We start from the raw sequence: 12,043 nt of genomic DNA on the forward strand, positions 1-12,043 counted from the left end.
TTAAACTCCATCCCTCTAGCAATGAAGGACAAAATTCCATTTGCCTTCTTAATCACCTGTTGCACTTGTAAACCAACCTTCTGTGACTCATGCACTAGCACACCCAAGTCTCTCTGAACAGCGGCATGCTTTAATATTTTATCGTTTAAATAATAATCCCGTTTGCTGTTATTCCTACCAAAATGGATAACCTCACATTTGTCAACATTGTATTCCATCTGCTAGACCCGAGCCCATTCACTTAACCTATCCAAATCCCTCTGCAGACTTCCAGTATCCTCTGCACTTTTCGCTTTACCACTCATCTTAGTGTCATCTGCAAACTTGGACACATTGCCCTTGGTCCCCAACTCCAAATCATCTATGTAAATTGTGAACAATTGTGGGCCCAACACGGATCCCTGAGGGACACCACTAGCTACTGATTGCCAACCAGAGAAACACCCATTTATCCCAACTCTTCGCTTTCTATTAATTAACCAATCCTCTATCCATGCTACTACTTTACCCTTAATGCCATGCATCTTTATCTTATGCAGCAACCTTTTGTGTGGCACCTTGTCAAAGGCTTTCTGGAAATCCAGGTATACCACATCCATCGGCTCCCCGTTATCTACTGCACTGGTAATGTCCTCAAAAAATTCCACTAAATTAGTTAGGCATGACCTGCCTTTTATGAACCCATGCTGCGTCTGCCCAATGGGACAATTTCTATCCAGATGCCTCGCTATTTCTTCCTTGATGATAGATTCCAGCATCTTCCCTACTACCGAAGTTAAACTCACTGGCCTATAATTTCCTGCTTTCTGCCTACCTCCTTTTTTAAACAGTGGCGTCACATTTGCTAATTTCCAATCCACCGGGACCACCCCAGAGTCTAGTGAATTTCGGTAAATTATCACTAGTGCATCTGCAATTTCCCTAGCCATCTCTTTTAGCACTCTGGGATGCATTCCATCAGGGCCAGGAGACTTGTCTACCTTTAGCCCCATTAGCTTGCCCATCACTCCCTCCTTAGTGATAACAATCCTCTCAAGGTCCTCACCTGTCATAGCCTCATTTCTATCAGTCGCTGGCATGTTATTTGTGTCTTCCACTGTGAAGACCGACCCAAAAAACCTGTCCAGTTCCTCAGCCATTTCCTCATCTCCCATTATTAAAACTCCCTTCTCATCCTCTAAAGGACCAATATTTACCTTAGCCACTCTTTTTTGTCTTATATATTTGTAAAAACTTTTACTGTCTGTTTTTATATTCTGAGCAAGTTTACTCTCATACTCTATCTTACTCTTCTTTATAGCTTTTTTAGTAGCTTTCTGTTGCCCCCTAAAGATTTCCCAGTCCTCTAATCTCCCAGCAATCTTTGCCACTTTATATGCTTTTTCCTTCAGTTTGATACTCTCCCTTATTTCCTTAGGTATCCACGGTCAATTTTCCCTCTTCCTTCCGTCCTTCCTTTTTGTTGGTATAAACCTTTGCTGAGCACTGTGAAAAATCGCTTGAAAGGTTCTCCACTTTTCCTCAACTGTTCCACCATAAAGTCTTAGCTCCCAGTCTACCTTAGCTAGTTCTTCTCTCATCCCCTTGTAATCTCCTTTGTTTAAACACAAAACACTAGTATTTGATTTTACTTTCTCACCCTCCATCTGTATTTTAAATTCCACCATATTGTGATCGCTCCTTCCGAGAGGATCCCTAACTATGAGATCATGAATCAATCCTGTCTCATTACACAGGACAAGATCTAGGACCGCTTGTTCCCTCGTAGGTTCCATTACATACTGTTCTAGGAAACTATCGCGGTTCCTTTACATTAAGTTCCCTAATCAGGTCTGTTATGGCTGACCAGCAGGGAAGGAGGGCGTGGAACCTCCCACCACCCCTGTTGATCACATGGATCACATGATCACATCCTGTGGAAGGAGCCAGTTGAATGGTAACGTGTTTTCTCACACTTGAGAGGCGGGATTCTCCGTTGGCTGACTCTGAAATTGAGCCCCAATTTAACGGCAAATCGCTATTTTCTCTCACCTCGACAGCGGCGTCAATGCGTTCCAGAACGCGCGTACAGTAGACACCGTTTGCATATCATTAACGGGCTGGACCCGGTATTCTCCGGGGCTCAGCGATTCTCCGCCTCTGATGGACCGAGTTCCCCATGGCGCGGTTCACTTGTGCTTTTAAAAATCGCGAAACTGGTGTCATGGCTGTTGAGGGAGAGAGAGAGGGTACAGAAAGTGCCCAACATAGCTATAGTGTACTGACAATTGTGCCGCTGGCCAGGGGTTTCTGCCAGGGCTGAGGGGAGTAGCGGGGGCTGGCAGGAGGTGGGCTGTGGGGTCGGGGTGGATGGACATTGAATACTAATTGCCGCTGTCAGAAAAGCAGCCATGCAGCTGTGCACGCCTCTGACAGCCCACTTTGAACTTATTTTTAAAATTTAGAGTACCCAATTTTTTTCCAATTAAGAGGCAATTTAGCATGGCCAATCCACCTACCCTGCACATCTTAGGGTTGTGGGGGCAAAACCCGCGCAAACACGGGGAGAATGTGCAAACTCCACACGGACAGTGACCCAGAGCTGGGATCGAACCTGGGATCTTGGCGGCGTGAGGCAGCAGGCTTAACCCAATGCGCCACCGTGTTGCCCCCGCCCTCTATGAACTTAGGGTCACGGGTCATATAGGTGCCCCTACAGGCACTCCCCTACATGCCCTCTGGCCCCAGACGACCCATTAGCTGTATGGGCGCGCTCCAGAGAAACCAGTACCATCTTGTTGGCTGGGGGGAGTGCAATGTGTATGTGTGGCTGCAGCTTGTCAGCCTCCTGAGTGTCAATCACGAACCAGGCGAATCCCACACCGTTTTCCATTGGAATCGATTGTGTCCCACGTGGTGCCACTGTGAGCCCTTCCATAGTTGCTGAATCAGTCCAGGTTCAGTGCCAACCTTGCACGATTGGGCTGTGAATATTGCGGGAAATGGGCAGTGGAGTAGGGACCGGTTTAGGTGCGATTCGGAGGCAGCGTCACGTAGGAGGACTAGTTTGAGGGCACTGTTGTTGATGCCCTCCCGTTCTCGCTGGCTTGGTATTCCGTGAGCCCGGTGATGTCCTCAGCGTTGCTCGTCTGGAACCAGTGCAGGCAGCATTTCGGGTTGGAAGGCATGTCACTGTGGGTGCCGATGTGCGATAATCATAGGTTTGTGCCGACGGGGTTGGATACGAGGTTCTGGGGATGGCGGCAGTTGGGGACAGAGTACTTTAGGGACTTGTTTATCGGGATAGGTTTGCAGGCCTGGAAGACAACGTTTCAATTGTCTATGAGGAATAGGTCTAGGTACCTGCAGCAGAGGGGCTTTTTGAGGAGAGTGGTGCTGTCCTTGCCGGGGCTTCAACCTCCGGTTGTTACAAGATAAGCTGTTGTCTGAAGATGACATTGGAGTGGGGAGAGTGGAAGATATTTATGGAGAGCTGATGGAGTGAGAGGGCGCTCTGGTGGAGGAGATCAAGCGCAAATGGGAGGAGGCGTTGGGCTGTGTGGGGAGGCAAGGGCCAGACTGTGGAAGGAAGCCCTGTAGAGGATGAATGTGTCCTCATTGTGTGCAAGGTTAAGCCTCATCCAATTTAAGGTGGTGCATAGGGCCCACATTACAGTTGCGAGAATGAGCCAGTTCTTTGCACAGGTGGAGGATAGGTGTGAACAGTGTGCGGAGGCGGGGGCCTGTGAATCATGTACACATATTCGAGGTTGTCCAATGCTGAGGGGGTTCTGGCAGGAGTTCTTGGATTTCATGTCTGAAACTCTGGGTGTACGTGTGGCCCCGAGTCCGGAAGTGGCAATATTTGGAGTGTCGGAAGAGCTGGGAGACCAGGTGGGTAGAGAGGCTGACGTTTTGGCTGTTACTTCCTTGACAGCCTGGAGATAGATTTTGTTGAGCGGGCGGGGCTCAGAGCCGCCAAAGACAGGAGTTTGGGTGAGCGACCTGGCAGAATTCCTGCACTTGGAAAAGATTAAGTTCGCCTTACGGGGAGCGGAGAGGGGTTCACCCTGAGGTAGAAGCAGTTTATCGACTTCTTCCAAGTGAATTAAGGCATCAGCAGAGGAAGGTCTGGTTATGGGTTTTATATCTTTTCTTTGATTTGGGGGGCAGGAGATAAGGGGGAAAAAATAAGCAGGCGGGGTGAGTTGCGGCCTTGTTATCATTTGCTGCGGGTGGTTTGTGTTTATGTAACTGTTGTTTTCTTGTTTTCTGATATTTCTATCTACATGTCAAAATGCCTTGCATAGAGGGCAGCATGGTGGCCCACTGGTTAGCACTGCTGCCTAGGGCGCTGAGGACCCAGGTTCCATTCTAGCCCCGGGTCACTGTCTGTGTGGAGTTTGCACTTTCTACCCATGTCGTGGGTTTCACCCCCACAACCCAAAGATGTGCAGAGTAGGTGGATTGGCCACACTAAATTGCCCCTTAATTGGAAAAAAAATAACTGGGTACTCTAACTGTATTTTTAAAAATGCCTTTCATAAAAATATGTGTAAAATGTCCCATAAGGTAAATGAGTTGATGGCGCAAATCATCGTGAATGGCTATGATTTAGTAGCCATTACTGAAACATGGTTAAAGGATGGTCACAACTGGAAGTTAAATATCCAAGGATATCAAAATATTCGGAAAGACAGAGTGGATGGTAAGGGAGGTGGTGCAGCTCTGTTGTTTAAGGATGACATCCGGGCAATAGTAAGGGATGACATCGGTGCTACGGAGGATTATTTTGAATCCATTTGGGTGGAATTCAGGAATAGTAAGGCGAAAAAGTCATTGATAGGAGTAGTCTATAGGCCACTAAATAGTAACATTATGGTGGGGCAGGCAATAAACAAAGAAATCATTGATGCATGTAGAAATGGTACAGCAATTATCATGGGGGATTTTAATCTACATGTCGATTGGTTTAACCGGGTCGGTCAAGGCAACCTTGAGGAGGAGTTTATAGAATGTATCTGCGATAGTTTCCTAGGACAGTATGTAATGGAACCTACGAGGGAACAAGCGGTCCTAGATCTGGTCCTATGTAATGAGACAGGATTGATTAATGATCTCATAGTTAGCGATCCTCTCGGAAGGAGCGATCACAATATGGTAGAATTTGAAGACAGATGGAGAGTGAGAAGGTAAAATCAAACACCAGTGTTTGGTGCTTAAACAAAAGAGATTACAATGGGATGAGAGAAGAGCTGGCTAAGGTATACTGGGAGCAAATACTTTATGGTGAAACAGTTGAGGAACAGTGGAGAACCTTCCAAGCAATTTTTTACAGTGCTCAGCAAAGGTTTATACCAACAAAAAGGAAGGACGGTAGAAAGAGGGAAAATCGACTGTGGATATCTAAGGAAATAAGGGAGAGTATCAAATTGAAGGAAAAAACATACAAAGTGGCAAAGATTAATGGGAGACTAGAGGACTGGGAAATCTTTAGGGGGCAACAAAAACCTACTAAAAAAGCTATAAAGAAGAGAAAGATAGATTATGAGAGTAAACTTGTTCAGAATATAAAAACATATTGTAAAAGTTTCTACAAATATATAAAACAAAAAAGAGTGGCTAAGGTAAATATTGGTCCTTTAGAGGATGAGAAGGGAGATTTAATAATGGGAGATGAGGAAATGACTGAGGAACTGAACAGGTTTTTTGGGTCGGTCTTCACAGTGGAAGACACAAATAACATGCCAGTGACTGATAGAAATGAGGCTATGACAGGTCAGGACCTTGAGATGATTGTTATCACTAAGGAGGTAGTGATGGGCAAGTTAACGGGGCTAAAGGTAGACAAGTCTCCTGGCAATGATGGAATGCATCCCAGAGTGCTAAAAGAAATGGCTAGGGAAATTGCAAATGCACTAGTGATAATTTACCGGCATTCACGAGACTCTCAGGTGGTCCCGGCGGATTGGAAATTAGCAAACGTTACACCACTGTTTTAAAAAGGAGGGAGGCAGAAAGCAGGTAATTATAGGCCAGTTAGCTTAACTTTGGTAGTAGGGAAGATGTTGGAATCTATAATCAAGGAAGAAATAGCGAGGCATCTGGATAGAAATTGTCCCATTGGGCAGACGCAGCATGGGTTCATAAAGGGCAGGTCGCGCCTAATTACTTTAGTGGAATTTTTTGAGGACATTACCAGTGCAATAGATAAAGGGGAGCCAATGGATGTGGTATATCTAGATTTCCAGAAAGCCTTTGACAAGGTGCCAAACAAAAGGTTGCTGCATTAGATAAAGATGCATGGCATTACGGGTAAAGTAGTAGCATGGATAGAGGATTGCTTAATTAATAGAAAGCAAAGAGTGGGGATTAATGGGTGTTTCTCTGGTTGGCAATCAGTAGCTAGTGGTGTCCCTCAGGGATCAGTGTTGGGCCCACAATTGTTCACAATTTACATAGATGATTTGGAGTTGGGGACCAACGGCAATGTGTCCAAGTTTGCAGACGACACTAAGATGAGTGGTAAAGCAAAAAGTGCAGAGGATACTGGAAGTCTGCAGCGGGATTTGGATGGGTTAAGTGAATGGGCTAGGGTCTGGCAGATGGAATACAATGTTGACAAATGTGAGGTTACCCATTTTGGTAGGAATAACAGCAAAAGGGATTATTATTTAAATGATAAAATATTAAAACATGCTGCTGTGCAGAGACCTGGGTGTGCTAGTGCATGAGTCACAAAAAGTTGGTTTACAGGTGATTAAGAAGGTGGATGGAATTGTGTCCTTCATTGCTAGAGGGATGGAGTTTAAGACTAGGCAGGTTATGCTGCAATTGTATAAGATGTTAGTGAGGCCAAATCTAGAGTATTGTGTTCAGTTTTGATCTCCTTACCTGAGAAAGGACGTACTGGCGCTGGAGGGTGTGCAGAGGAGATTCACTAGGTTAATCCCAGAGCTGAAGGGGTTGGATTACGAGGAGAGGTTGAGTAGAGTGGGACTGTACTCATTGGAATTCAGAAGGATGAGGGGGGTGTTGCTCGTTCTGGTGAATGTGCTTAACACTCAATTGGCTCTGTTTTATTCCTTAGCTCTAGAGTTGCCAGGTATCCTTATGATACTGCCACGAGGTTCAAGTTCAAGTTCAGATCAATGACTCAATACACCAGTTAGTAAGGTTCAATCAAACACATTTATTATTACACAGTAAATCGATACTCATGCAACTAATACTAACGGACTAAACTATTCCTACCGCTATAAACCAATACTTATCTTCGATAAGGGAACACACTGGATCAGGGAACAATGGCCTCTTGTCCTGTCCTGAGACTGCAGGCTTCCCAGTTGGTACGGGCTAAGGGGTCAGGAGTGTCTATCTCGTAGCGTGCGTTGTATGACACTTACTTGGTGGTGCAACAATTGGCCAGGCCTGTCCTTCTCACGGTCAAGTTCTTCGAGAGCTGCTAAGGTGTTCTGCTGGGAGGACCGGCTAAGAGAGAGAGCTGGACTTGGGATCTGTCCTTTATAGGTCACAGGGGCTTCGCGCCCATCTGGGCGGACCCTATACCTGCTTGCAATCGATTGGACCTCATACCAATCGATTGGTTTGAATTCCCCAATACTGGGGCTTTTTCCCGATCGCTGGGCGGTTCTTGGGGCTGTTTGTAACTTATTGTCCGGGACTCCTGCTGGCGCCTAAGAGTCTAGCTTGGCCTTGGTTATTCGCGATTGTGTCCATTGTGCCCGAGAATCACCGGGAATCGCTCCATTAGTATGCAAATTTGTTAGTTTCAGTGCTGTCTGGTTTCTCTGCAGACAGAATACACAGAAAGTTTCTGCAGCCTGCTTGTCTTTTTGACATTGTCCAATTTTCCCTGCATGCATTTCAATTCTCCATTTTATGTCGGGAAGTGGCCAACTTCGGTGGCTACAGGGGATCTTATAGAAACATATAAAATTATGAAGGGAGTAGATAGGCTAGATGCAGGCAGGTTGTTTCCACTGGCGGGTGAAAGGACAACTAGGGGGCATAGCCTCAAAATAAGAAGTACATTTAGGACTGAGCTTAGGAGGAACGTCTTCACCCAAAGGGTTGTGAATCTATGGAATTTCTTGCCCAGTGAAGCAGTTGAGGCTCCTTCATTAAATGTTTTTAAGATAAAGATAGATAGTTTTTGGAAGAATAAAGGGATTAAGGGTTATGGTGTTCGGGCCAGAAAGTGGAGCTGAGTCCACAAAAGATCAGCCATGATCTCATTGAATGGTGGAGCAGGCTCGAGGGGCCAGATGGCCTATTCCTGCTCCTAGTTCTTATGTTCTTATGAGAAAAGTCCAGACGGATTTATGGATTTCGCCTTCCAGAATAAAAGTCAGCTGAAAAGCTGCCCCAAGTGTGTGTGTGTGTGTGTGTGTGTGTGTGTGCGCGTTTGTGTGTGTACCAATGCTGTGGTGCTGGAATGTGTGTGACACCAAAGAAGATGTCAGCAGCAGAGGGGCCCCTATACAAGCTTTTCTCAGGTATATCTCCATTTCTCTGTTTGATTGTTGATGTAAACCAAGTCAGCAAAAACCACGGCTGAAATAGATACAGGGAATCTTACTCCACTAAACCATAAGCAGAATTAAAAAATCAGAGTATTACTTAAATGGGGAATGACTGCAGAATTCCGATGAACTGAGGGATTTAGGTGTTCTCGAGCATGAGTCACAAAGTTAATATGCAGGTACAGCAAGTAACAAGAAGTCTCATGGAATGCTATCCTTTATTATGAGAGGAATTGAACATAATAATAAGGATGTTGTGCATCAGTTTTCGGGCATTGGTGAAACCACATCTCGAACACCTTATTTACAGAAGGAAGTAAATGCTATTGTCGTGGTTCAGAGGATGTTTACTAGATTGATACCTGGAATAAGAGATGTCTTATCAGGTTAAGCCCAAAAGGCTTGGCTTGTTTCCACAGGAGATAAAGAAGGAGGGTTGACTTGATTGAAGTATGTAAGATCCTGAATGGTCTTGACAAGGTGGCTGTTGAAAGGATGTTTCCTCTTATGGGTGAGTCCAGAACTAGGGGGCACCATTTTAAAATACAGACATTCTCCATTTAAGTAAAACTCCCCAATACACCCAACCTTTGTCAACAATATGAGCACTCCATGTTACATGGATTTTGTATTCAGTCAATATTTAGTGGAATGGCAATTTTCCTAAGGACAGGTACTCTCGAATTCCTCCCACATCTCACAACCCTGCACTATCCTCTTCAGTTGTTTCAATGGGCAAGGACTAATATAACTGGGGAAAACAATTCATGAGGTGGCTTCTTGTTGCTTCCTCATGTGTGCTTATAAGAAACACAAGTCCTCTTGCTGAAGGATGCTGAGATGTGACCAACTGTTGTCCCTTGAGATTCTAACTCTTTCAACATCATCATGGAAACTTTGCTGGTTCTGCTGTTGGCTGTGGCTCATATCTCTCAACTGAGAAGGCTTAGCTGGGGCGATTTGCAAAAGGTCAGGCATGACCAACCCCTGGTTGCCACCTAATATTAGTGGGTAAGAAAATGAATAGACCCCATAATTTACACTGGGGTGAGTTCAAAAGTGGATTATCAGTCTGAATCTTTGGCTCAGAACATAAGAAATAGGTGCAGGCAATTTGCCCCCTCAAGCCTGCTCCACCATTCAATAAATCATGGCTAATCTTATTGTGGTCTTAACTCTGGTTTCCTGCCTGTCCCTGCATAACCCTTACTCCCTCGACAATCTAACTCAGTAACTTCATTTGAAGCCTACTTGTGACAATAGGCGATTTTCATTTCATTTCAATGGCCCAGTTTCCACAGCTCTTTCTGGCAGATAACACTAAAATCCCTCTGAGAAAAACAATTCCTCCTCATCTCCATCTTAAATGGGGGATCCCTTATTTTGGAACTATTCTAGATTCCTAGATTCCACCATGAGAGAAAGCAGCGTCTCGGTACCTACTCTCTCAAACCCACTCAGAACCTTATATTTTTCAAAAAGAGCACCTTAGATTCTTCTAAACTCCAGTGCGTATAGACCCACATTGCTAAATCTTTTCTCACTAGACAAACCCCTAATCCCAAAAATCAACCCAGTGAACCTTTTCTCAACTACTTTCCAATGCAAGTATGTCCTTCCTTAAAGTAGGTGAACAAATTGTGCATAGTATTCCAGGTACGATTTCACTAATGCCCTGTGCAATTGTAGCAAGACTTCAATACTCTCTTAACCTAGTGTCCTTTCAACAAAGGCCAACATTCTGTTAGCCATCCTAATTACTTTCTGAACCTGCATGCTGACATTTTTGCGATTCATGTGCAAGGATACGTAGATCCCTCTGTACCTGAAGCATCCTGTAGTCTCTTGCAATTTAAAAAAATATATAAATTTAGAGTACCCAATTATTTTTTTTTCCCAATTAAGGGGCAATTTAGTGTGGCCAATCCACCTAACCTGCACATCTTTGGGTTGTGAGGGTGAAACCCACGCAGACATGGGGAGAATGTGCAAACTCCACACGGACAGTGACCCAGGGCCGGGATTTGAACCCAGGTCCGCAGCGCCGCAGTCCCAGTGCTAACCACTGCGCTACATCCTGCCCTGTCTCTTGCAATTTAAATAATATTCTGCTTTTATATTCTTCAGCCTAACTACACATTACACTCCATCTGCCACATTTTTGCCCACTCATGTAACATGTTTATATGGCTCTGCAGGCTCTTTGTATCCTCCTCACAACTTACTTCCTATCAATCTACACCAGACCATCAACAGATTTTGCTACAATACAGTTGGTCTCTTCATCCAAATAATTTATATAGATCATAAATAGTTGAGGCCTCAGCACTGATCCGTGTGGCACTCCACTAGTTACAGTTTGCCATCCAGAAAATAATTTATTTATCTCAACTCTTTTATTTCCTGAAAAAAAATGAAAATGAAAATCACTTATTGTCACGAGTAGGCTTCAATGAAGTTACTGTGAAAAGCCCCTAGTCACCACATTCCGGCACCTGTCCAGGGAGGCTGGTACGGGAATCAAACCGTGGTGCTGGCCTGCTTGGTCTGCTTTAAAAGCCAGCGATTTAGCCCAGTGAGCTAAACTAGCCCCTGTTAGTTAGCCAGTCCTCTATCCATACTATTGTATCATCCCCCAACAGCATAAGCTCTTATTCTGTTGTCTAGCACTTTACCAACTGCCTTTTGGAAATCCAAATGCACTCCATCAAATGGTTTCCCTTTATTTGCCTTGCTAATTGCAGTCAAACATGATTTCCTTTTCATAAAACCATATTGGCTCTGCCTGACAGTATTATCATTTACAAAATGTCCTGCTACTACCTCTTTGATAATGGATTCCAGCATTGTTCCAATGATAGGAATTAAGAACAAAGAACAAAGGACAATACAGCACAGGAACAGGCCCTTCGGCCCTCCAAGCCTGCGCTGACCATGGTACCTGCCTAAACTAAAACCGTATGCACTTAAGGAGTTTGTATCCTTCCATTACCACACTATTCATATATTTGTCTAGATGCCCCTTAAATGCCTCTATTGTACCTGCTCCCACCACCTTCCCAGGCAGCGCGTTCCATATATTAACCACCCTCTTTGCAAAAGTTGTCTCGCACATCTGTTCTAAACTTTTCTCCCACGCACTTTAAATTTATGTCCCCCAGTACTTGACTGTCCTACCCTAGGAAAGAGCATCTGACTATCCGCTCTGTCCATGCCATTCATAATCTTGCAGACTTCTATCAGATTGCCTCTCAACATCTGTCATTCCAGTGAGAACAGACCAAGTTTATCTAACCTCTCCTCTTAGCTAATGCCCTCCATACCTGGCAACATCCTAGTGAACCACTTCTGTACCCTCTCCAAAGCATCCACATCCTTCTTGTAGCGTGGCGATCAGAATTGTACACAATATTCCAAATGAGGCCTAAATAAGTTCCTGCACAGCTGCAACAGGACTTGACAATTTTTATATTCAATGCCCCGACCGATGAAGGCCAGCATGCCGTATGCCTTCTTGA

The sequence above is a fragment of the Scyliorhinus canicula genome, chromosome 10, assembly GCF_902713615.1.
Source record: "Scyliorhinus canicula chromosome 10, sScyCan1.1, whole genome shotgun sequence".
Lineage (NCBI taxonomy): Eukaryota > Metazoa > Chordata > Chondrichthyes > Carcharhiniformes > Scyliorhinidae > Scyliorhinus > Scyliorhinus canicula.